At 49.1% G+C, this 26,615-nt stretch overlaps 1 protein-coding gene across 3 annotated transcripts in view; it reads right to left on the bottom strand.

Moving 5' to 3' along the window:
• NTM (neurotrimin) overlaps positions 1-26,615 on the bottom strand; it is a 1,001,784-nt gene that overhangs the window by 647,889 nt on the left and 327,280 nt on the right. The window lies entirely within an intron of this gene.

The raw sequence follows: 26,615 nt of genomic DNA, 5'->3' as shown, positions 1-26,615 counted from the left end.
TGCATTGAGAGACCTTAGAGGAAATTCAACAGAGGAAGGGCTGTGTGTGGACACGGCCATAGGGAACAGGGGCCATCAACCAGACAAGGAGAGAGACCTCAGGAAAAAACTGTGGTATCTTTGACTTCTACCCTCCAGAACTGTGAAAAGACAAATTTCTGTGGCTTGTTTAAGCCAGCTAGCCTCGTCTTTTGTTATGGCAGCCCTAGCAGAATACTACAGGAGGTCCCCCCGGATCAGGGTGGTCCTTATATCCGGGGACTGCTGTCTTTACAGGGAAAGGATGGGGGGATGCAGAGAGAAGACCAAGTGAAGGTGGAAGTGGGTTCTGGGATTCAGTGTCTATAAGCTAAAGAACAGCAGGGATTGTGTACCCCAGGCACGCCCTTCTCCCTTATCCTCCGTTTTAGCTCCTTTCCAAAGTACCTCGATAACTATCTGATGCACATTCCAGAGTTGTTTGACAAATATGAAAATCCCCCACCAAATGGAAGGTGTGAACGACTCGATGACCCTGAGCACTAGCCCAGGCCTCCTGCAGCCTAAGGATGGGTCATGTTGACCTGTGACACTGCCCTATGACCTCACCATCAGCCAATCATGAGCCAATCACTTACCCCTGCAGCTATGACCCCCAGCCAGCTTTTTAAAATGCTTTAAAATTTTGGGGGGGGGGTGGTTCAGGCTTTTTGTGGGCACATGAGCCACCTGTTTCCTTGCATGGTGCTACAATAACATTTCTCTGCTCCAAATACACATTTCGGCTTGTTTGGCCTCACTGTGCATCAGGCACCTGAACTTGCACTAGCAATTCTGGCCACCACTGGCAGGAAGGAGAAAGGCTGGCATAGAATCTCCCTCACAACCTCTGGGAGGAACCAAACCTGCCCGCGCCTTAATTCTGGACGTTTGGCCCCAGAGCCATGAGAGAATACATTTCTGTTGCTTTAAGTGATCCAGTTTGTGGTTACTTGTTATGGTGGCTCGAAAACTAACACAGCCTCCTGGAACCCAAGTTTGCTTCCTTCTTTCAGTGATAGGAGCTGCTTCTCCCTATCCCCAGTTTCAGCTGGGCATCCATCCAGGCATCTATAGACTACAGTCTCCGGGCGTCCTGCAGGGGTGGTCACATTTTGAGCCCTGGGCATAGGAGCCGTAAAGCTATCCATTATATGCCTCTGTTCTTCCTTACTAAGTGGAAACTGGTGATGGTTGGAACAAGCATGGAGACCAAGCATTGGAAATGACAGGACCATATGCAGCCTTCAGCCACTTAGTTCTGACTGTCAGGTGAGAGGCAATGGAATTCTATTTTTCTTAAGCCACTGTACTGGGGGTGGGGTGGCCTGTTCCCCACCTAGTAACAACATATCTAATAACCATCCCTTCTTCCGTCTTGCATCAGAAGCTTCTAGAAGCTAGTGTTTGTTGTGAATCTTCAGAAACACCTGGCATAATTCCACATACAAACAATTATTTCTTCTTTATATTAACCTTAAAAAGGTATTTATTAAGCAAGCAGGATTCTAGGATTGCTTCAGCTTGCAAAATGAAGGTGGCCATTTCAAAAAATGTCAAGGAGCATCAACCAGGGGAAATAGCATCACTCAAACCACCAGCCTCCATTTCTTGGCCCCAAGAAGACGCAAAGGCTGAGGGATTTGGGTATGTCTCTGAAGAGGGGCAGCTGCAACGTGGTACCTAGTGTCGCAAATATCAGAGGGTGACAGTAGCCTAGAGTGGATGAGAACAGGACAGCTCTCTGGGAAGATTAAATAAGACCTTCCATGCATGCTACTCCTAATGGTGGCATTTGCTTCATCTATAATGAAGCACATTTAAATGAATTCTACAATGAGGGGAGCAGACCTCTTTGCAAACAAAGACAAGAGGATACGGTCACCAACCTGTAGTATAAAACATACTTTCTTGGGGGTTCTGAAAAAAAGGAAAACATGGAAGAGAGGAAAGTCTTTCAGGGACTAGTTCTTTAAAAAATGGCAAAGAATGAACTGGGCTTAGAGAAGGTAAGAAAATCACCGGAGACACAATGCTGCTGGTGGCAGGAAGTGTTAATGAGGCATTTAACATTTGGACTTCGCTTAATAGCTGAGGCTAAGTTGAGACCGACTAGGCTGAACCATGTAGATAGGAGGAGACAATAAAGTAAATGGCTAGAAACAGAACTTTATCACTGTTAAGTGACAACAATACCCTTTTGTGCCTGGCGGATTGTTATCTTTCCTCTCTCTCTCTTCCTTGCCTGTATGGCATTGTGTAGTTTATATTTAGAACATGTACTCAACTATTTTCTATTTTGTGGCTCCCCAAATTTCCATTTCTTTATAATTACAAAGCCATTGGGTAGCACGGTGTTCTTGTTTTCCCACACAAAGGCAGACTCAATGCTTAGCCTTGTGCTGGTTTTTTTTTTTTCCTTCTTACATTATTTATTCTATCTTTTCTTAATTGTTATTTCCCCAATACAATTTTTTTTTCTACTGTACAGCATGGTGACCCAGTTACACATACATGTGTAGATTCTTTTTTCTTACAGTATCCTGCTCCATCATAAGTGACTAGATATATTTCCCAGGGCTACACAGCAGAATCTCATTGCTAACCCATTCCAAAGGCAATAGTCTGCATCTATGAACCTCAAGCTCCTGAGATCCACCTCACTCCCTCCCCCTCCCCCTTGGCAATGCTGCTTTTCAGAGGCTCTGGGCAGCAGCTCCATGGAGTAGCAGGAACCTGCACACCAGCGTGAAGTCCTCATCACACTTGCATTTCACCCTGTCCTGAGCACACTCTCCACCCTTAGCCTCAGGATCCCATCTCCTCCTGCTTTGAGCTTGGTTTTCTCCTTCAGTATCGAGAAGCCATCATCCCCCTCACCTGCTTTTGCCCTACGTTCCCTGCTTCCCTGCCCTGCGCCTGGTGGAATGCCCCTGGCTCACTCTTTGGACGCATCCTCTTTTGTATCTGTGCTCCTTTTTGTGACCTCATCCAGATTTATGGCTTTATTTATTTATTTTGTCTTTTTAGGGCTGCACCCACGGCATGTGGACGTTCCCAGGCTAGGGGTTGAATCGGATCTGTAGCTACTGCCCACAGCCACAGCAACACCAGATCCAAGCTGCATCTGCAACCTACACCACAGCTCACAGCAATGCCAGATCCTTAACCCGCCGAGAGAGGCCAGGGATCGAACCTGTGTCCTCAGGAATACTACTCAGATTCGTTTCCGCTGAGCCAAGATGGGAACGCTCCAGATTCATGGCTTTAAATGCCACATAGATGCCGTGACTCCCAGATGTGTCGATCCTACAAGACTTCCACTTGAAACCTCAGACTTAGGCAGCCAACTGCCAGTTCGCCATCTCTGAGTGAATGGCTAAGGGATGCCTCAAAGTCACTGCATCAGAGAAGGCCGGCTGGCCTTCCCCAACCAAGTTCCCCCAGCAACACTGTCCTTCTAGATGCTGGAGCCAAAAACCTTTAGTTCAGCTTGACTCCTGCCCTTCACCTAGTCCTTTAGGGAATCCTGTTGCTTTTGCCCATAGACTGCAGTCCTGCCCTTCAACCAGTCCTTTGCCTGCAGTCCTGCCATTCAATCAATCCTTTAGGGAATCCTGCTGCTTTTGCCTACAGACTGACCAGAGCGTCTGACTTAGCATTTCCATTGCTTCTGCCGTGGTCTCTCTCTTGGATTATCGCAAACTGGTCCTCCAACAAATCTCCTTGTTCTACTTTTACCACCAGGAGTCAAAACTCAACAGAGCAGCCAGAGCGGTCCTTTGAAAACATGACTCAGCTTTTGCTCAGAAGTTGCCAGTGCATTTCCATTCACCTAGAGAAACGCAGAAGCCTCTCCCGTGGCCTACTCTACTCTCTTTTGCATCAGTATTCATTTGTATTATTATTATTATTATTATTTTTAGGGCTGCTCCCATAGCTTATGGAGGTTCCCAGGCTAGGGGTCCAATCGGAGCTACAGCTGCTGGCCTGCACCACAGCCACAGCAATGCCAGATCCAAGCCACGACTGTGACCTACACCACAGCTCACGGCAATGGCAGATCTTTAACCCACTGAGCGAGGCCAGGGATCGAACTCACAACCTCGTGATTCCTAGTTGGATTCGTTTCCACTGTGCCACAATGGGAACTCCCATTTGTATTATTTTTCAGGTGCCACATACAGGTGATATCACACTGTCTTTCTCTGACTCATTTCGCTAAGTGCAGTACTCTCTAGGCCCACCCACGTTGCTGTGGAAAACAAAGGGAGGGACAAATCAGGAGTATAGGACTTACAGATGCCAACTACTATACATAAGAGAGATAGGCAACCAGGATATACTGTATAGCACAGGCAATGATACCCATTATCCTGCAATAACCTATAATAGAGCATAATCTGCAAAAATACTGAACCATTATGCTCTACACCTGAAACCGATGCAATATGATAAATCAACTACGCTTCGATAAAACAATAACAAACGCCTCTGCTCTGAGGTGGTGCCTCTCTCCCCTCGCCCTCTCCCCACCCCTCCCCCCTGTCCTCAGCACCTCCCATCCCCCCCTTGCTCACTTTGTACCAGCCACACCATCTTCCTTACTGTTCTCCAGCACAGCAGACAAGCTCTCATTTCAGGGCTCTTGCAGCCTCTTTTCCCTGTATAGAATGTGTCTTTTTTCCTCACAAAAGTTCGTAACACTTCATCCATTGTAATCATTAGGCATTGGTTCAAATAACACCTTTCCAAGTGAGACCACTGTGATAGTCCACTAGCAAAGTGCAGCCTACCACCCCATGCTTTGTCTCGCCCCATCACCTGCCCATCTGTATTTTTCTTCTTAGCACTTACATCTTCCAGCCTCTGCTTTCACTTGTTTAGGGTTTTTTTTTTTCTTTTCTTTCTTTTCTTTTTTTGTCTTTTTGCCTTTTCTAGGGCCGCTCCTGTGGCATATGGAGGGTCCCAGGCTAGGGGTAGAATCGCAGCTGTAGCCACCGACCTACGCCAGAGCCACAGCAATGCGGGGTCCAAGCCACCTCTGTGACCTACACCACAGCTCACGGCAATGCCGGATCCTCAACCCACTGAGCAAGGCCTGGGATCGAACCCGCAACCTCATGGTTTCTAGTCGGATCGTTACCCACGGCACCACAACAGGAACTCCCCTTTTTTAAAAAAAAAATCTGTTTTCTACCCACTAAAATGTAGGGTAAGGATTTTTGTTGTTTGTCTCATTGATGCATCCCCAGGGTTTAGAATCATTTGTAACACATAGAAGGTCCTCAGCAGAATTTTTGGTGAATGACTAAAACATGTGACTTCATAATGTACGTCATATTTACTGCATATAACCATTTCCCCAAGGTTGGTCACTTAGGTCATTTCCACTATTTTGTTGTTGTATAGAACATGGCGACAAATAGCCTAATATAAAAACCTTTTATTAATTCTATTTTGACCACCCTAGGATGTAATTCCATAAATGGGAACATCAGGTAAAATGATGTAGGTATTTTAATACCTTTGTTACATTCAGCCAAACTGCTTTTCAGCTTAATTTTCCAAGAGTAGTGTTTGAGAATACCCACTGCTAAGGTGGAGTCAGTATTTTTCTTACCTTGCTGATTTGTAAGGCATAAAGAGGCACATCTCAATCTTGTGTGAATATGAAATTCTTTGATGAAAAGTAATTTGAAATTTTTGCTATGTTCCTTGATCGTTAACCTCTTTTTAACTAGCTCTTTAGATCCTTTGGAAAAAATTCATGTTTTTCTTATTGATTTTTGAAGTTCTTTATTATTAAAAATATTAAAAGTATTAAGATGTTGTTTTATTAAATTTTTTATTCACATTGTATTTTTTGTCTCTCTCTCTCTTTTTTTTTTTTAGGGCTGCACCTGAAGCACATGAAGGTTCTCAGGCTAGGGGTCCAATAGGAGCTGTAGCTGCCGACTTATGCCACAGCCACAGCAACACAGGATCTGAGCTGTGTCTGTGACCTACATCACAGCTCACAGCAACACCGGATCCTTAACCTACTGAGCGAGGCCAGGGATTGAACCCTCATCCTCATGAATGCTAGTCGGGTTCGTTAACCACTGAGGCACAACAGGAACTCCTCATACTGTTTTTAAATTGTATGATGTTCGAAATTCAGAAGGACTTAATTCTAATGTTGTCAAATTCATCAGTCTTTCCACCCTTATTATGTCATAGCTTTTCCATACAGATAAACCTATAAACATCCTTATATTTACTGCTAGTTTGACTGGTTTTGAAGTTTACTTTCTTCTCTGTAATCTATAATGTATTTTGGAGTTGGGCTCTGTATAGATTTTCTAATAGTGAAAAATCTACATTCCTTATCGACCACCTCTATCTTTCCTAACTTATTTCTGAAATTGTCATATTCATACACAAACATCTTACATTTCATAAAAGTATTTCTGGGCAATCGATTTTGTTACATAGACCCACCTATCGATTCTTACGCCAGAACGTCGCAGTTTATATCATGGTAGTTTTGTGGAATGACTTAAATAGGCAAGGCTGTTCCTCCCACCCTCCAGTGGGTTTCTCTTTGGAGGTTTTCTTGATTATAGCTAAAAAGTGAACATTATTCTCCCCTGACAGCTATTCCAACAAAACAAAACAAAACTATTAGTATTTTGCTTAGAATTGCCTTAAAACTATAAAGTCACTTGGGAAAAGCTGACATCTTAATAGTATTCAATCTTCTTGTCAGAAATATACTTCGTCTCTCCTTTTTTTTCCTTCAGTTTGTTGTTGCTGTTAATTCCATACTATTACACATCCTTCCAGACCCTTCCCTTGCTTTGGAATCAGAAAGCCCGTGTTTTAACCCACGTTCCTCCACTTGCTGGCTCTGTGACCTTGGACAGAATATTTGATCTTTCTAAATCTAGACGTTAATCCATAGATGGAGTTAAAGCAGTCACTGCTGATGAGATGGTCTTAACGATTAAATAGGAAAATTATGTTAAAAGCCCTTTGTGTGGAACTGGAAAGCCCCCACTAAATGCTGACTTTCAAAAAGCAGCATGCCTTTAGTGTTCACATCTTTGATTTTTATGGAGCAAAGGAGAGGACGTCAGTGGAGAAGCAGAGTCTGATAAATCAAGGTTCAAAGAATGGGCCACGCCTGGGGAAGCAGGAATGGGAGACCTGACTTGAGGACTCTGCTTCTGTGGTCTGAGTTGGATGGAGGGTGAAAGGATGAAGCCAGAGCTGAGGAAGAAGTTCTGGGGTGATTGAGAAGCATGTGGGAAAGGGAGCTAGGCCCTTCCCATCAGGTTCCTCATGGTCCCGCAAACCCCTGTCTCAGAAAGACCCCGAGTTTGGCTTTGTGCTCTACCATTGCCATCCTGAAAAGCTTAATATTTTTGTTCTAATTATATTTACTTTAATAACAAAAAGTACATATAAAATGTCATTATAATTATATACCTAAGGTGATCTGTAATACATAGCCCTTAAATTTTTTGAAAAATTAATAGGCAACAGAAATCAAATTCTTTTTTCCAACAAAGGACAATAATCACTCTATTCAATTAATTTTAAGCCACCTTCTTTGAAATAGGAAAAGATTAGCTTGTTATCCCAGTTTCTTTCTAACCTGGTCGTGGGTGACACAGATGAGACCTGAAGATTAATTTATAGGGTTAACTCCACCCTATAAGCACCTAAGCCATCTCTAGTCTTTAAATCTAGATGCTGAAAAGTGTAGTATTTTTTGAACAAGCATCCTGCATCCTCATTCTGCATCGGGCCTGCACATGATGCAGCTTACCCAATCCCCCCTCCATGGTGTGCCTGGCCTTCCATCTAGGAGTGGGGGTGAGGACCACCCTGTGTCTGTCGAGGAACTCCTCCCCCCGACCCCGCTGGCACAGCATTAAATTAGGACCTGAAGAGGTGCCTACAGTGCACTTGCTGTGAAGCTGGAGGAAGAGCTGGAGCTTACACTTTGTCAGACATGTGAGTGTTGGACACTGGGGCACAGTTAAAATATGGGTCGTGATTACAAGCTAACTGGAGACACAGCTCTCTAAAAGAAACAAGAGGATGAACCTCAAGAAAGATGGGAATATCAGATGCACTCTTCTTGCCCACGATTCTGGATCTTGTGGTTCGTGGCAAAGCTGACACATCTGCTGATTTGCACCCCCTCTTCTTCCCACCCCAGTTTTTCTGGCACTAATTCTTTTCTTCTTAGAAGTGAATGAGGGGAGAAGAGGACTAACACATATCGAGCCTCAGTCATATGCCAGGCCTTGTGCTGGGGGCTTTCCACCCAATTCCTCATTTATTCCTCGCAAGGACCCTGTGGATGGATCTTATTATCTCCCATTTTACAGATAAAGAAACTACTTTGGGCTCAGTGAATTAACCAAGCTGACCAAGTCACACCTATGGTAAGTGGCCAAAAAAAGGATCTAACGCCTGGTCTGCTGTCCCCATTTGCCTTGTCCTTTTTAGTGAAACAGAGACAGATGAAGCCATACTTCACCACTCTCTTCTAAGCACTGCTCTACATGCTTTCTGTCTTTTGGGGCCTCAGAGAGTCCGAGCAGCTTCCATAAGTATTTGCAGCTGTTCAGTGGCCGAGTCAGGGTTCAGACCTAAAGATTTGGCTCCAAAGACAAAGCCTCAGGGATGCTGCCTCTCCTAAGACAGATTGGGGCAGGAGAGCAAAGTTGGCAACTGGATGGAGAGCAGATATGGAAAAGATCAAGGGTGATTTCCAGGTTTCATATCTGGGCATCAGGTAGGTTGTTGGGTAATGAAATGTGACCTGTAGAAGGATGAGATGCAGGGTTTAGGGAGTGGTTGTGATATCATTGTGGGTGAGGAGTTAGAAGTGCCCAGAAGGTGTCCAGGAGGATGCTCTATAGTAATGGCACATTCCTTAAAGGGTTGCTGCCAAGACTGAATGAGTTCATCCATGAAAGTACTTAGAATGGTGCCTGGCACAGAAGTGTTTGTTGTCATTATGGCCCAGGAAACAACTGGGTCATCCTGGAGTTAAGAAGATTATTATGACCCAGTAAGCAATTGGGTCAAATGGAACTAAGAAAAGAGATCTTGGCTAGAGATGCAAAATCAAGAAATCTGCACCTCTAGATGGTAACTGAAGTTGTGGGAGAAAAGGAGAAAGGATGGAATGAGAAGAGGGGACCCTTAGGACAAGCATCTTAAGAGAGACACAAATCTTCTTTGAGGAATTGGATAGAGGTTGGCCATTAGAAAGCTATTTCTGAAGTTTCAACAACAGAGAACTCTTTCTTTATATTTGCAATAAAGCAGTGAGTCTCTGACCAAGCAACACCGTTCCTTGGATGGTAGCCAACAGAGTTAGAAATAAAAGATGAAATAGATTTAAACCAAACTCCTAGAGAAAGGGGACCACAGCTAAGCACACTACCCTGTTTGGCCCCTGAATAGAATGAATGTGACTTTGGGCTCAGCATCTGATACATTGATAATTTCCCAGCCCCTCATTAGCTCCCAACCTGAATGTGGTACCCAAGCCTGGGTCTAGCTCAAGACACTGAACATGTGTGCAGCAACACACATGCCCAGCATTTCCTCATTGCTACCTTGACTAGTGATGCCATGGAATTTCTCCTGAGCCCTTGGGCTCAATGCAGCCTTCCCTGAAAGCCTTTTGTGCTTCTCTGGGTTTGATCTCCCTAGTTCCCTACTCTTGCCTCTTTCTTAGCATTTATCCATCGAATAGAAACTTTGTATTTTTCTATCTTCCCTATTAGACTAAAGTTTATATCAGGGACAGTTTTCCTCAGAGACCCAGGACCAGCCTGACTATTGTAGTTGCTCAGAGGTTCTCATTTTAAACATTTATTCCTGGAAAGTGCATTTTTAATTTCAGCCTCTTCTCTATAGTCCTGCCCACTTTTGTTCTCGAATTAGACTCAGAATGTGTGAGAATATCAGAACTCTGGGCCCTTCTTTGTCCAATGTGGGAGGATTTTTTTTTTTTTGGTCAACTTTGTTGAGATATAATTTTGCTTTAAGTGTATAATGCTTTAAGTCAGTGAATTTTAATGATTGTATATACTTGTATAACCACCACCATAATTACGATGAAGACCGTTTTCATCCCAAAAGACTCCCTTATGTGCTTCCCCAGTTAATTTTCCACCCACCATCCCAAGAACCGTGCTGCAAGCTGGAAGCTTAATGCATAGGACAGATGGGGATGGGTCAACTATGGGTTTTATAAAGGGAATCAATGACTATTCATCAGAATGACCACTATTACATAGGAGGTGGTGTACATGGTTTGCTATCAAAGAAAAAGGGGAAAGAACCTCAGGTGGAAATCATCCCGGCAAAGTCAGGAAGGCAGGAAGTGAAACCTAGAGCAGAGGTTTGGGGTCTGGAGGAAACAACGCCAGTAATGAGGATTGTTGAAGGCAGAAATACAGGCTTCTACAAGTGGGGGCGTGTGGAGGAGGCACTGGAGGCATCCCATGACCTTGCTGACATCTTGCCCAGAAAGGGCAAGGTCACTCATGGGCACTGGACTCTTACCAGCTGTAGGACACATAGGGCAGCACAGAGAGCTGAGAGCTTTCTCCTGAGATGTGAAGCCCCTCAGCCACTTGGGCTGATTCTTTGCCTTCTTGGAATCAGAGGGCTGCTGTTTCAGGCCGTTTCAGGCCCCTTCTTATGCTTTCCTGCCTTATCAGACCTGGCAGATCACAGGAATGGAGGACTCTTTGTCCTAGCTTCTCTGACTTGCTCAATCTGGCTTTCACGGCACAGTCATCTCGATGAACGAAGATAGAGAAACCTTCAAGACTAAAAGGTAACAGAAGGAACCTGTGTTTCTCTGTTACTTTTAATCTTGACCCATAATTCTATGTAGAAATAGAAATATCGTTTCAAAGCATAATCTGGAGACTGATTTCAGCAGGTAATTTTTTTTTTTCAAAACAACTCATATTTAGGAGGGAGTCCATATTACCTTTAAATCTCTCATTTAGTGACGCTCTATCCTGTTTTTTCTACATCTCTCTGGATTTGCAAGATACATCCTTCATAGAAAACAAAATTGAACAGTCACCCTCTTATAATGATTTCGTGATCACCTGATACAATCCTATTTGTAAGTTCCCAGTGCCAAGGCTGATGGGAAAGATCAGACCTGAAACAGGTAACCAGGCCCACCTTTATTCAGAGGATGCCACAATCACTCTCTCAGATTCCCCTCTGCAGAGCAAATTTTGACTACAATATAAAAAATTAGCAGAACTTGATAAAAGAAAGACGCTTTCCAGGGAAATCTGACTCTGGACTGAGGGAGCTGGTTCTGACTATGAGAACCTTGGACAATCACTTGTGTTTATGAATCCCATTCTTCCTCTGCTATAAAATGATTACCTCAATCTTCAGGACTTATTTTTTTCCCCCATGGGGAGTGCTTGTTCTTTAAAGAGAATTCCAATTTTATCATCTGTAAAATGGGGATAATTATAGCATCTGCCTCATAGTGTTGTTATGAGGGTAAATGAGTTAATTCACATAAAGAAATTAGAGCAGGGCTTGCACATAGTAAAAGGGCTCAATAAATGTTAGCCATGATGAGGCTGCTGCTAATGATGATGATGATTGCAAGAAAATAAAGGAATTCTCCAAGGACCAGCCACAAAGAGGGGACTTAAAATAGAGTGGCTGGGGCCTGAGCTGGTGCTCCAGCTGCCTGGAGCTGGAGGAGGGAAAGCCAACTTGTGGTGACCAAAGCCACAGAGCTGAGTCCTCACAAGAACTCAGAGACGGGGGCCAGGAACAGAATGACATTTTCACATAAAGCTGAAGCCCTTGAGAGCCTCCAAATGTTGGAGTAGGAAAAGATTCCAAAATTAGCACTAGGACAGCAGGGATCCTTGTTTGTCCTGACCTGGCTCTGGACGGAGAAGCCATGTCTCCCCAGGAAGTTTGTAACCTAGGGCTGTGCGGTGATGGGTTTTGGGTTCTGATTTATGTTTCCCGCAGAGGCAAATGCAAAGAGAGAACTGTGCTTTCACCCCAGAGCACATGGGAGTTCCAGTCCCCACACTTTTCTGCTGAAAATGAGCTCAAGATCCCAAACCACCAAATACACAAGGACACAACATTATCCTCTTGGGCTCCGATGAACTTCAAGTAATCAAAAAACTGAATCAAGACTATGGAATGATTCAGCTTAAAATGCTCTGAAAAGCAAGAATCTAACACATACGAAATTAAGACAAAAAAAGTAAAGCCGTAAAGAGCTTTTGGAAATAAAAAATGAAGTCATGAAAATTTTAAAATCTCAATGAATGGTTAAGCATTATCTGAGAAGATAATGGAAGATAAACCTGGAAGTCATCCAGATATAGAGAAATGAAAAATATGAAATAACAGTTAACAGTGAGAGGGACCCAATACATGCCTCATACAAGCTACAGAAGGAGAGAGCTGAGAAATAATATTTGAAGAGACAACTGAAGATTCACAAGTCTCCAAAATTACTGAAGGACCAAAGCACTGAAAATCATCAGCCAATTTGTTACCACTGAAAGTGAGGTACCAAGGACAGCACCCAGCACCAGCTCCTGGGGAGTCTAGGACTCTGAGAAGTACAGTGTGCCTGACTCCTGACAGATGCATCTGCCTTTGCAAGCTCATTCCAAAATGTCTCTGTCTGTGATCTCTGGGTGTACCACATGCATGACCATCCTACCTTCCTACCCTGCCTCCTCATCCTGAAATGAAATCTGGGAAATCAAGGAGCAAGGAGTCTGACAAGTCACGGACCAGTCCTTGTGCCCACAGCCAGCTCCCTGCAGACCACCACCGCCCCTCCTACGGGGAGCACGCTGTCTCTGCTGCTTTCCCCCGCACACTCAAGGCTATTCCACTAACATTTCAGGTTCTTGTCTTCAGTGCCAGGGGCAAGGTGACATTCCTTAAGATTTATTATTATTGTTTTCCATCACCTGAGGAACGTCAGTCCTCTAAAAGCGTCTGCACCATGTCAATTCTCTAAGTTAACTCTGACTTAGGGTAGATTTATTGGTGAGATTTGTGGTTTGCCCTGCATGTGTGCGTGTCTCTGTGTGTGTGTGCGCACACACGCATACTTGTGTTTGAGACACAAAGGTGAAGGAAGAGAGAAAGCCCATATGTATTTAGCTGTAATCCATGCCATCCCCTGAACTAACTGCTATCCTATATGCCAATTATTTCCATTCTCAGAGCAGATAGTAGTATCCTGTTCATTTATCACATGAGCACAATGAGGCTCAGAGAAGTTAGGTAGCAGGGAAAGGTCACAGAGCTAGAAGTCTAGTGCTGTAGAAAGAAAAGGAAACCAGCAAGATAGAGAACCATCTGCTGGAAGGAATTCAGTACCCATGAGTAAATAGAAACACAGTGGTGTGCTGGCTGATCCAGCCTGTGGCAGGTGGGACATCCATCTAAGAGAGAATGGGGTCGTTTGCAGAGCCCAGCTAGGAAGCAAGTTGCTGTGCTGGTGGAACCCCTCTCCGTACGTGACAGCCTTAACCCAGAACACCTGGAGGTTCCGGACAGAACCACTGAGGATGACAATAGCTCTTTTGGTCCCAAATGAGCCTGGATTATCGCAGGTCAATTGAGTTCACTACACTTTGTGTTGGGAACTGGTACTGAAATGGTAAATGTGTCGACATTTCTGGGCACAAAGTCAGCCTTCCTTGTGAACCTCAGCTCCCATCCTGCCCAGCGGCCTCCCAGACCCTGGTGGTGGTGGTGGGGGTGGGGGGTCCCAGACCTCAGTTGGTTGCTGGGTGTGCTGACTCAGAACAGGAACCTCTCTGAGCCACTTGAAAAAGGGGATATAATCCTTCCCATGGGGTTTCCTCTAAGAGTAAGTGGGAATGTCTCCTATACGCATCTCAGTTACAGTTAAAGCCAGACATTTGAGGAGTTCCTGTCATGGTACAGCAGAAATGAATCTGACTAGGAACCATGAGGTTGCAGGCTCGATCCCTGATCTTGCTCAGTGGCTTAAGGATCCAACATTGACATGAGCTGTGGTGTAGGTTATAGATGCGGCTTGGATCGGCGTGACTGTGGCTGTGGTGTAGGCTGGCATCTGTAGCTCTGATTTGACCCCCAGCCTGTGAACCTGTGAACCTCCATATGACATGGGTGCGGCCCTAAAAAAAAAAAAGCTAGACATTTGGGGTTCTCCATTCTGACCTGCTGCAGGATCCCCTCCCTGGTCCTCAAGGAGCAGACTTTGGAGTTCCCATAGTAGCTCACGGAAACAAATCTGGCTAGCATCCATGAGGACACAGGCTCCATCCCTGGCCTTGCTCAGTGGGTTAAGGAACCATCATTGCAGTGTTGTGGCATAGGCCAGTGACAATGGCTGGGATTCAACCCCCAGCCTGGGAACCTCCATATACCTTGGGTGCAGCCCTAAAAAGACAAAAAAAAAAAAAAAGAAGAAGAAGAAGAAAAAGAAGCAGCAGCATACTAGGCATCTCTGACACTTACAATCTACAGATGCCCCACCTACAAAATGAACGCATCCTATCTCAAAGGACAAAGGAGCGTGAACTCTGGAGCCACGCCCACTGCCTCCTGTCCTGGCAGACCTTGTAACTTGTCTGAATTGTGTCTGTAAAGTGTTAACACGCACTTCGCAGGGTTACTCTGAGGCTTTGAGGAGACAGTCCACGTGAAAGCACAGCAGACAATGAACTCACACCCTCAGGAAGCCCCCGCCTAGCCCACCCAGTCTCCAGCATCTTCTCAGGGGAGCTGAGAGGCGGATGCGTAATAAAACAAGCTTCAAAACAGGGGTGTGGACGGGACCACGGGTGCTCCGGTTTCTCATACAAGCCTGCTGTGCCTCTTGTCAGTGGGTCACAGAGATATTTTTCAAATTAAATTCTTGGCCTGACTATGCCCCAGAACATTTTAAGGTGAAAACATCCTGGCATCACAGCCGAGCTTCTCCAGCAGAAGGCTCTCTGCCCATTGGCGCCCTGCCCCCCACTCCCCACTCCCTGTGGCTGAACCTGAAGCAGGCAGCCCTGCCTGCATCTCGGTCCTCCCCCTCCCGCCACTGCCCGACGACGGTGGCTGCATCTCACAATGTCACGGCTCTTGGGGACTGGGGCCGGGGGGTGACTTCCCTTCCTGGCTCCAGGCCTGGGACATGCTGCCTCCCCTGGGGGCAGCCCCTCCACACCGACAGTTAAGTGGGGTGCATGGTGAGATTCACTTTCTCCCCCCTCCCTAAGGCAGGCAATTTCTAGATCTCTATACAGTCAGCCTAGCTGATTTTTTTTTTCCATCCTGGCCCCATCCAATCCAGAATAATCTTCTAGGCTGACCTTACTCCTTGTGAACAGGACCGTGGTGCCTTGTTTAAAAGACTTATGGTCTTCAGTGCCCTCTAGTGAAGCTCATGATCCTTGGCATCGAATGAATAAGCTCCTTCTGCAGTATCTCCTTTGTCCACGTGTCCAGGCCCAGATGTTGGCTGGGGGGAGGGAGGCAGCCTTCAGGGATACCTTGGGCCCCAGGCTTCTCCCAGAGACCCCTGATCTCTGCCCTGAAATTCCCACTTGAATGCCCTTTCCTGCCTCTACCCTCAACCATGGCCAACCCCCACAAAACCCAGCTTGAATGTCACTTACTCAATCGGGACCTTTTCTGGCAACCCCACCCCCACTCCAGGTTAGGTGCACACCTAAGCATCCTGTTCTCAGCTCCAGGACAGGGCTCCCCACCAGACTCTGTGCTCCCAGACCCAGGAGCTATAATGTGTGCTTACATTTTAAAATCCTCCAGAGCCCCAGGAAGAAGATAGCATCTGGCACCTAGAACTTACTCTATGATACTAAAGGAGAAACCATATCTATCTAGCTTGGGAACCAGAAGAATATCAGATGTTGCAAGGGTTCAAAAAATCACTGTTGCTTCCATGTGCATCATAATAATAGAATGGTAGTTATGGTACACTTGTGATGGACAAGTCTCTGTGAAGTGCTTTATTTTTATTTTATTTTATTATTTTTTGTCTTATTGCCATTTCTTGGGCCGCTCCCACGGCATATAGAGGTTCCCAGGCTAGGGGTCCAATCGGAGCTGTAGCCACCAGCCTATGCCAGAGCCACAGCTAGGATCACGGCAACACCGGATCCTTAACCCACTGAGCAAGGCCAGGGATCGAACCCGCAACCTCATGGTTCCTAGTCGGATTTGTTAACCACTGAGCCGCGATGGGAACTCCCATCTGTGAAGTGCTTTAAATTCACTTTCTCACTCAATAGGCACAGTGAGCCAGCCCTATACACCCCCCCACCCAACACTCATATCTCATTTAATCTTTACAACAGCCAGGGCATGTAGAGGAAAGCCAGCATCTCATCTATTATGATGAGAAGACAAGGTCGGGATGGGTTGGTGGCCAAGTGTCCAAGGATAACACGAGACCCAAGGCTTTAGCCTAGGCTTGCAACCTCTCTCCTTTATTAACACACTGCCACCTCATCGTGACAGAGACAGGTCCCAGGAGACAAAGCCAACACAGAATGTGCTTTGCCTGCAGACCCAGGCTGTAAAAGCAATCACATTTTGCCTCTAGTTCCTCATCAGTTATGGAGGAAATGACAATGAGGCAAAGGAGAGAGAGGCTGTGAGTGACTACAGTTCATTGAAAAGATTCCCAGGGCTTTGTTTCTACAGCCACACTGCCCGGCTGGGACACCAGGGCAAAGAGATGTAGGGTTTGGTGCATGATGCGGAGACAAAGGAAAAATGACAAACCACGTGAATTAGTGAAGATGAAATAAATGGTGCTCAGCAACAGATGGGGCTGATGTGGGGTGATTTTCTCCTGTCACCTCCCCTCGGGTAACAGATAATCCTGCAGCTGCAGGGGTTCCTGGGGAAGGCAGGCACACAGCCTCAGTCTCCTTCCTGTTTGGAAGCTGCCCACACGCCCCCCCTCCCCCCATCCCTTAACCTGTCTTGATGATAAAAATCGTAGGAACCCAAACTTTTTGCAAGACTTATAGTGGCGATTTAACTCAGTGCCGGCTGAGGTTGCTATCTGTCAGGCTGTCACGGTGACGGGCAGATTTGTAAATGCTCCGGCTCCAGTGTCAGGTTGAAGGTGACATTTTTCAGCTGGAGATTTTTTTTTCCCCCATCCCTCATGGAGACAGAACAGTTCAGAACTAGGAAAGGAGTCCCTGAACAAGCCTCTGACCCACCCACGCTACCCTGACCTTGGCTGTTGACCGCTGGCTCCTTCTGCCATGACCCAGAACACTCAAAACACAGTGATTCCTCTAAGGCCAAGCCCCTGGCCCCAGCCCCCCACACCCCCACATTTCAGCCCCGGGCCTGGCCGGACTTTGCCTTATAATAGCTTGTCTTGGCTGATGGTGGCTCTGTCATTACCATTATAAATACTTACAGAGATTAATTAACCACAGTTATAAAAACCCAGAATCCCAACGAGGTTCATTAATGACCTGCCATGCTATTTCTTGGCTGAAGCATCTAAAACTAACCCTGGATGTTCATGGACATGCCTCTCTTTGATTTCTTCCTGGAATCAGGAAAGCTTCATCATGGTTCTGTTTGAACCCTTTCTTTCCCTAGGATTTTGTTCCCCGTGTTTTTAACCCTGAAGGAACCGCACTGAGATGGGGTGACCTGGCTTCCTGTCCAATCCTCTGCATTGATCTGACTTCCTTTATGAAGTTTGGGAGAAGCTTTCTGCCCTGATGCCGCAACGGGACTCAGCTAAGGGGTCCGCTGCCCCCCGCTTCTTGGGCCAGATGCCAAAATGAAATCCATCTCTCTCTCTCTTTCTCATTCTCTCTCCTCCCTGCTTCCTTCTCCCCCACTTTCTCTTCTTTCTCGCCCCTTTCCTCCCTCCTCCCCCTTCCCACTCTTTCTCCCCCGCTCTCCTGTTTCTGCTTCTTTTAGAAACAGCACCACCTAGAGGTCTGCGTGGGGAAAGCGACTCTCGCACCCGCTCCAGGAGGGGCCCAGGGAAACCTGGGGAGGCTGGCAGGGAAGGGAGGTCCCCACCCCTTGCTTGGTTCTCCTCCCTTCCCTCCTGCCCCTCCCAGTCTCATCTCTCTTCCTGCCCCGGGTGCCTCTGCGTCTCTGTTGCAGGTGCATTTTAGCCCCGGGCACTGGAAGCACGGGGCGCGGTGTATCTCTTTACTTCTCAAAGCGAGAGGACACGCAAGAACCATGTGAGGGGTGTCTCCCCCACCTGCCAGACTTCGGGGCTATTCCAGTGCTTTCTGCCTGTGCAACAGCCCCTCCTAGTGGCCAGAGGCAGGGACTGGACGTGAGGCTGAGTCCTCACTTTCCTGTCTGCTGAGTGTGTGTGGGGGGGTAAACAGTGAGGAGGGCACCCACCCCTGAGGGCGGCGGTGGGTGAGGGATGACGTGACGAGCTACGGGTTTGAGCACCCCGCCACACAGCGCCCGACATGCCGTGGCTCTACTTAGCAGCGGAGCTCTGTCATCCTTTGTCCAGCGCTGAGGGTCTGAGGGTGCAAGACACTGGAGGGAGGCAGGGGTTCCAGGCAAGTACTTGGGAGCAGATGGACAGTTTCCAAGGAGGCGGGAATATTATTTTTCCCCAAAATGCCCAAGATGGGCCATGACTTCGGACAGCGCCTGCTTCCCAGAGGAAGACAGCAGAGGATGAACAGACCTCTCCTAAGGCTGAGCCCCTCCGCCTGCACAAGTCCCCGGCCTCTCACCGCCCCCACTCCCTCTTTACTGCCCCCCCACCTCCTCATGGACTTCACTTCGGGAGGAACCAGTGCTTTCAGGAAAATGAGGCTAGAAGTAACACTTATGGAGAACTGAAGTCCACAGGATAAATGTCCTAAGTCTGGCCCAGGGACTTTGAATTAACGTCCTAAAAGTCAAAGTTATTGTCCTGCCCTGGGACTGGACAGGGCATAAATTCTCCTCCACCTGCCACTTCTCCTGTTCCTTCTCTATCCTCCCAGCCCCTTCAGGGTGATCCTGTCAGGTTTTCCTGGTTTCCCAGGGCCCAGTCACACACAGGGGAGGTCCAGATCAAGGGTCAAGGCCCCTCGTGTTCTGCTTGCCTCTGTCAGGCTCTGCCCCACGTCCCCCAGTGGAGCCTCAGGCTGTGGTAGAGGCTGCAGAGGAAGAGTAGGTCTCTCAAGCAGAAAGCAGGACTCAGTGCAGGGGGTGGCCCAGGAGCATCCTTTGTTCCTCGGCCCCCTGGGAGCTGCAGGCATTTTCTTAAGGAACATCCAACTCCTTTGCTAGCGTTTGCTCTCCCTGAAGGGTATGCATGTGGAAAATTAAAACTCAGATGGGCATTGGCTGGTTGGCCTCTTGGACCGATAGCTGCCATTTTTCTCAACACCATGGTGTCGTCCAGACTGTCAGGTCCACAGGATGGAGGATTTGATGCCCAAACTGTGGGGAGCAGCCAGGTCTTCTACACAAGAATGCCCCACCCCACCAGAAGCAGGGTCAGGTTCAACATAAAGGGGAATGTCTCAGCATCCTGGCCAGGTCCGGGGCTTGGAGGTGGGTAATCCAGTCTCTACCTTCCTGGGCACCCCAGGTGAACAGGTGTCCCTGGGGAGCCTGTGTCACGTGTGCCCCCAGGGAAGCAGGTGGAGGCGGGGCAGCAGGAGACTAATCTGCCCTTTGGGGTTTCGGAGCTCACCTCACAGAGTTCCCCTATAGAGAAGAATGCGTTCAATCACATTTTGATGTGATTTGAAAGGATTTTTTCAAGGGCTTTACAGATCGTTATTAACATGTTGGCTTCTGATTTCATGGCCTGTGCCACCCAGCTTCCTCCAACCATATCTGTGTGGTTGGCCTTGCAGACCATTTTCCGCACATCCAGCGAGGGGTACGGTGAGACCGAGAGCGGGGCGGCTGTCCTCCTGCGGAACCCCTGAGAGGAGCCCAGATTTAAGGTTTAAGGAACCCGCGAGCCGGCCGCAGGCGGCGGCCCGCGAGGAGACCAGGGGCGCCCTCTAGTGGCCATCTCTGGAGCTGCAGGCGCTGCCCCAGCTCCGCATCTGCAGGCACGCAGATGCAGATGTGCGGGCTGGCGGGCAGGTCCTGGTTCCCCCGCGCGGGGTTTATTAGCCTGCCCCAATGCCACTGCCATAATAGTCCCGGAGATGCCATTATATCACTACTGCCTTCCAGAGGAGGGTTATTCCGTCAACTGCTCCAGACTGCTTGGTAAATGAGCTTTCTTTTAAAAACACATTCACTCGATTGCCTTACTAGAGCGCATTCAGCGCCAGGGGACGTGTGTGGGCTGGCAGGACCCGCACCACCTAAGGATCCACAGCAGAGACCAGGAGGGGGCAGTTCACATCCCCCTCCTGAAATGTTCAACTCTCAGTGCGCCCCCGCCCCAGTGGTCCTTTGTCCCTCTCTCCCTGGTGACAGGAAGTCCAGTTGCTTAGTTCCCTGAGGAGGAAGATCCTGGGCAAGCTGCCCTAGTGCCCTACCCTGATGGCAGTGCTGCGTGAAGTCTCTGCAGGCGACGAAGGAGCATTAATTCCTGGACTTGGGCTTGTCTGGTTCTGAGGTCACCCCAGGACCTGGAGTAGACAGCCCAATGTGATTCTGGGCTGGACCTCCAGAAAGGTCCCAGACCCTGGCACCAGTCTGGTGAAGGGCTGGGGAACTTGCATGCCCCAAACCACAGCAGAAGTCAAACTCTTGCCCTCTGGCATCCCTCATTAGGGTCCCTGAGTGAGTGAGCAGGCCAACACCGGCTGGGGACCCACTTCTTTGGGGCAGAAACACTGGACTGGAGGTGACCCTGTGCTCCTGTGACTTCTCCTCCACCCTGTATTCCATATTTTTCACACTTGATGTAACAGTACTTTTACTTTCCCAGGAACATGGGTCTCCAGCTTCAAGGTCTCTGCTGCCTCCAAATGCAACCGCGCCGGGGCTGCCCATCCTGGGTCCCATCCTTGGAGGATGTGGCCTGCAGGCCTGGCTCCAGGGCCCCTACAGGCCTCCCACCAGGGCACTGCACTCAGGCTGCCTCACTTAGGGGTGCCCTGGCAGGTCAGGTGCTTAATTGGCACTTCCCACAGATGGAACATTTCCCAGCCCCCAGCCTACAGCTAAGTGGCTCTCAGAAAAGGACAGAAATTATTTTCTAACTTTGAAAACATCAAAGGAAATCAAAGGAAATTAGCCCATTCTCATCTGTGCCTCTGGGCCAGCCTAGCTGTGGTGTCCGGGTGGGGCCTAGCCATTAGCGGTACAGAGAAGGTTCTTGGAGTCAGATAATCCCTGTCAGGAAAATGAGTCACCTTCCCCATCCCCCCTGTGCCTGGGGCCTGGCCTGCTCTCAGCGCTTCCCAGGGAACTGTGACCCTCTCCTGACTGGGGTCCACCATGGGCCCCTGAATACTTAACACCTTACCTGAGCCCCTCCCCTCCCCTCTGTGGAGATGAACCTTGGGGGCAGGACTGAATCTGGACTTTGTACACACATCGTGCCAGTGCCGAGTGTGGTCCTGCTTAGGCAGCGTGAGGCCATCTCAGAGTCTGAGAAGCCCCTCGGTCACCATGATCTGATTCCCCGCATTTATTTCCTACATGCCTTCTTCTGCCAAAGTTCTAGACGCTGTGAATGGAGACACAGCAACATCTCTGAGCATCTGGAAATGTACTCCTAGTAGGGAGAGTGATGCAAAACCGACAGACAAGTTCACACAGAACACGCCGCATGCTGAAGACAGCCGAGTGATAAACAAGTTAGGAGAGGGAGCACGATGTGGTAGGGAGGTGTTTCCGTCAAGGTGCCCTTGACCAGAGACCTGGAGGAATGAGGTATAGCCCGCCTGACACATAGGGGGAGCATTGCAAGCAGAAAATCAGCATGTGCCAAGGTCCTGGGGGTAGAAGCATGTTTGACGTTTGAGAGGAACAGCCAGGAGATGAGTGAGGGGATAGATGATCTGAGGCACATTGACTGCAAACAGAGCAGAGTTCCAGAGTGGCTGGTTCCAGCCCGCAGCCCACAGTTCCCACCAGTCCCCACGTGTCTCCTCCCAGGGCTGGTTGGGAGTTCTCCAGCCCTGGCATGAGTGTCCAGGGGACAGTGGCTGGAAGGGTCTCATTTGGTCCAGCCATCCCAGCCCCTCCCCAAGCTGGGTGATCTTTCAGGTTACCCAGCCTCAGGGCTTCTGCTTCCTGGTCTCTGAAACCAAACAGGCATCATAAACCGCTTCTCCCAGAGATGCTGTAAGAATTAAATGAGATGCCTGTGTAAGAAGCTAGAGGAAAGTCAACCCTACCTTCTAATTTCTAGGAAGCGATCTCTTCGTTTGAGCTTTCCACCTGGATAGGTCCTAGCTCTGGACCTTGAGAAACAGCAGGTGAGTGAGTTGCTGATCTGGTCTCAGGCAGGGCAGCTCAGTTACCCTCTGAAGCTCCTTCTAGGGTTGCCCACCCCTGCCCTTGCCCAGGCTCTGCCCCTTTTTCCACTTCCTGCTCTCCTCCCCTCCCACACAGTGGGGGACACCGAGTCCCACAGGGATACCATTTCTCCCAGGTGGTCACCTAGGCGGGGGCTCAACCCACTGCCTCCACACCTCCCTGGTCTCTAGGAAGGTGGGATGCTGGGACAAGGAGGGTCCGCAGAGAGAGGAGGGATGAGAGGCAGGCGACAGGTGCAAGAGATGTAAGTGGGGAGGTCACAGAGTTTCCCCCCCCAGCCGGAAGGGCCCAACTGCCCATCTTCAGACCCAACACCCAGCGTAAAGAAAGCCAGTGCCCCAGCCAGAGGGCAGGACACTGGCAGGGACAAGCCCACCCCTGACCTCTCTCAGTGTAGCATGAACTGCAGCCCAGGGCGGCTGAGGGTGAGAGAAAGAGGATGCCAGCAACTCAGAAGGCTGTGGAGAGAAGCTTTTCCATGCAGAGACCAGCAAGGTGCACTTGCCCCTGGAGTGTGGGAAGAACCAGCTTCCCACAGCTTCTAGTGGGTGAGTGGAGTCAGTCCATCCTCCTTTGATCCAGTTGTCACCAATCACCACCCAGAGTGACCCTCCTCATGGACCCTTCTGGAAGGGTGGGCGGAGCCCCGTTGCATCACAACCACCACCACCTCTCCCCGTCTCTCCCCGGCGCGGTGGGGTCACGGCTCACTCCATTTCCACAACCGAGTCCAGAGACGGACATCCCAGTTTTACTCATGGAAAAAAATAAAATAAAACCCCGGGCAGGATTAAGCGAAACACCACCAGCGAGTCAGAGTCACAATTCAAACCCTGTTGTGTTGAACTGCAGGGCAAGCGTGAATTGGTTCATTCACAATAACCTCCTCTTACCATGGTCTGTGATTCACAGCGACCCCTCTAAGTCCCTCACACTTTCCTGACAACCAACGTGGCACCGTCGCTGGTGAGACCCAGAGGAGAAGCCAGCCTGGGAACATGGGTCCCCATGATGTGGGGGATCCAGGGTTCCTGCTTACAGGACCGTCCTGCCTGGTCCAGCCACCTGCCCCCGAAGTCATCTCTCTCTGAGCCCCACATGCCAACACCCTCTGCTCAGCGCCCTGGAGCTGGTGCGCACCCTCCCCCAGACCGCCAGCACTCGGCCACACCCAGTTCACAGCAATAACGATGCTATGTGTTGAGTCGGGTGGGTTAGCGCCTTCCACCTTTGGAGTCCATTTCCACAGCCATCCCGGCGAGCTACGAAAGCCAGCCCACCATGCCTAACCCTGTTCTCTGCCCCCGGTACCCTCAACCCACTCTGGTTTTGGATCCACCTTCTCAGACTTCTGCAGCTCATCCCCTGCCCCTGGGCATCCAGCTCGGCACCCGGGCTCATCTGCAGAAGCTTTCTGAGACAGGCACCCTCAGACCCATTCCTGTCTTACAGAAGAGGAGCCAAGACGAGGGAGGTGAAGTCCGGAAGCTCAGCTGATGGTGGGGGCTGATTAGGAATGAAACGCGCAGCTTTCAGGCTCGGTTGGTTTAGTAAGAAGGGAAGCTGTGCTTTGAAGGGAAGGTCGGTTGTAAGAAGGAATGAGAGCCCTGAGGATGAGTGAGGAGTTATTTACAGCAATAGAACTTCTGGAAAGCTCTACGGATCAGTGTCCCTGTATGTGCACACACATATTTGTGCACGTGTGTGCGCGTGTGTGGACGAGAGGGGAAGGAGGGGAGCTGCAGACCTGTCTCTGACACGCGCATGCGTCTTTTCAATCCATCCTATTTCACAGGCCAGGCCTGGCTGGCAGGTAAATGCACAGTCTAGCTGCGAACACAGGCAGCTTGGGTGCCGAGCTGACCACTCTCTGCACTGCCCGGAGCCGAAAGGGACCCAAAACCTAAGAGGAGGTGGGTGTAAAGCCAGTTGGAGACCCTTCTGAGGAGGGTGGGAGCCGGTTTCAGACCCAGCAGTCGCAGGGAGACTGACCTGGGGTAATTCGTACGGTTTGTAGATACTTGAAGTGGCGTGAGAAGGAAGGACCCGCCCCTGCGTTGGGGCCTCCTGGGGAAGTGAGTGGCTAGTCCTCCCTCCTCTGATGGCAGAGCTAAGGGCCGGCAGCATCCCCGGCCGCCACCAGGGGGCGCAACCCCGCGCACAGGGCTGAGAACAGGGCCTCCAATTCTTCTTAGCAGCTGGTAGCTGTGCTCAGAAAGGTGGAGTTGAGGAGGGACTGAGCAGGAAGAAGGGACCACAGCCAATGTAAGCTCCCTGTGCCCCTGTGCCCAGCCTCTGTGGGGTTAAGGAAGCCAGAGCACAGAGGAAGGAACTAAGGACCTAGTCTCCATGGTGCCTACAGGATGTCCCCACAGGTAGGGCTCACAGTGCCTTGAACTGCATGGCAACTCTGTGTCCTCAAAATCCTTAGATTAGTCCTCACAGGAACCTTTTGAGACAGACATCTCTCCATTTCTAGGTGAGGATACAGACTGCTCAGATGTAGGCAGGCTGGCTGTAAGGCTGCCATCTCTCGGTGGCTGATGGAAGGACTTGAAATCAGAAACCCGAAGGTGGAATCCACATTTAGCCCCATGGTGCTCCTGGCCCGTGAGGTGTCCCAGCCATGGTGCAGACACGGAGGACAGGTAGGAGGGGCCGTCTGGGGTGGAGGTCTGCCTCCAGCTCTGGGGTCGGGGCCCTGGAGGTGGTCTTCCTGGAGATGTGACCTGAGATCAGGATGGGTGAGCTCAACCATGACTGCATTTCCCTGGATCCTCCAGCTGCAGGGTCCCAGGAGGAGAGACGCACACACGCGTGCACACGTACATGCACAATTGCATGCAGGCATGCGTGTCCTCAGGTATCCCCGCTTCCCTCCAACAGCCCAAGGCTAGTATCATCTCTGGATCATTCCAATGAAATCCAAAGTGCTGATTTCATGGCATGACCCTGGGAGGGAATGCCAGGTGATGTGATGAACCCCAGTGGTGTGAACCCCGAGAAGCTCAAGGTCAGGCCCTCTGGGAGTAGCTTTCCACATCTTTGTTAGAAGAAAGGAATTGGTCACCAGCCAGGACTAGCCTTTCCATTTCAGCCCCCACATGTCCTTTCTCTCCTGTCGGGTGACTCAGTGGTTCTCTCGTACTCACCTGAAACAGGATGACCTGGCAGCGCTGGTCCCTGATTTGACAGATTTCAGATTTCTGCTCCCACCTCTTGAGTTTTCAAGTCAGTCCGTTTGTGCTGGGGCCCAAGATTTTGCATTTCCAAGAAGCTGCAGGTGACACTGATGCTGTAACATTTTTACCTCTCTTACTACCTTATAGGGGGGAGCTCATTGTCCAGGAAATTGTCAGAAGAAAATGGGGGAAATTGGACACAGAGAGCAAAAGAGAGAACAGATAGCCCAGTCAGAGGTACGAGATCAACTCCTGGGTGGCCAAATCCCAGGTCCCTGTCCATGCCCATGGCAGGCATTATTAATCAATCACAGCCTTCTTTCTTGTTGAGCCAGACTCCTTCTCCACCTACTCTTCCAGAAAGCCACTAGACTGGCAAGGTCAGGCAAAATGACAACCCTGTGTTTTATTTGACCTTGAGATTCAACTGCACTATGCCAGGCACGGTTCAGTCCTTTTCTCTTGCATAAAGCTCCCCTCTTGCATAAAACAGGACCATGTGGACCCAAGAACAGAAGAGGAGATGGAGAGAGAGTCGGGAGGGAGTGTGTCCAAATGTGAGAGGGACAGATCAGAGGACAGGAAGGAACTGGGTGGAGACCCAGGCCTGGGGAGTGCAGAGCACTCAGGAGGGGACAAAGGGGACAGTGGCTGTTCTTTTCGGCACTTTCTCCCAAATGGAAAATTTCCCATTTCGAACACAATCATGTGCCAGGAGAGTTGCAGTAACTGTGATAAAAGGATGTCAGAGGCTGCTGAGCCAGAGACAGGGAGGTGTTTGGGAAGGTGGCCGGTGGCCCTAGAAATGAGCTCAGGCTCCGTGAGCCAGTGATCCAGGCCATAGAGAGGGTCAGAGGTCAGAGATGAAAGGTCAGTCATGGAGGCCAACAG

Source organism: Sus scrofa, chromosome 9 (genome assembly GCF_000003025.6).
Source record: "Sus scrofa isolate TJ Tabasco breed Duroc chromosome 9, Sscrofa11.1, whole genome shotgun sequence".
Classification (NCBI taxonomy): domain Eukaryota; kingdom Metazoa; phylum Chordata; class Mammalia; order Artiodactyla; family Suidae; genus Sus; species Sus scrofa.
The sequence above is the reverse complement of the archived record's forward strand: the minus strand, read 5'-3'. Positions and strand labels throughout refer to the sequence as shown.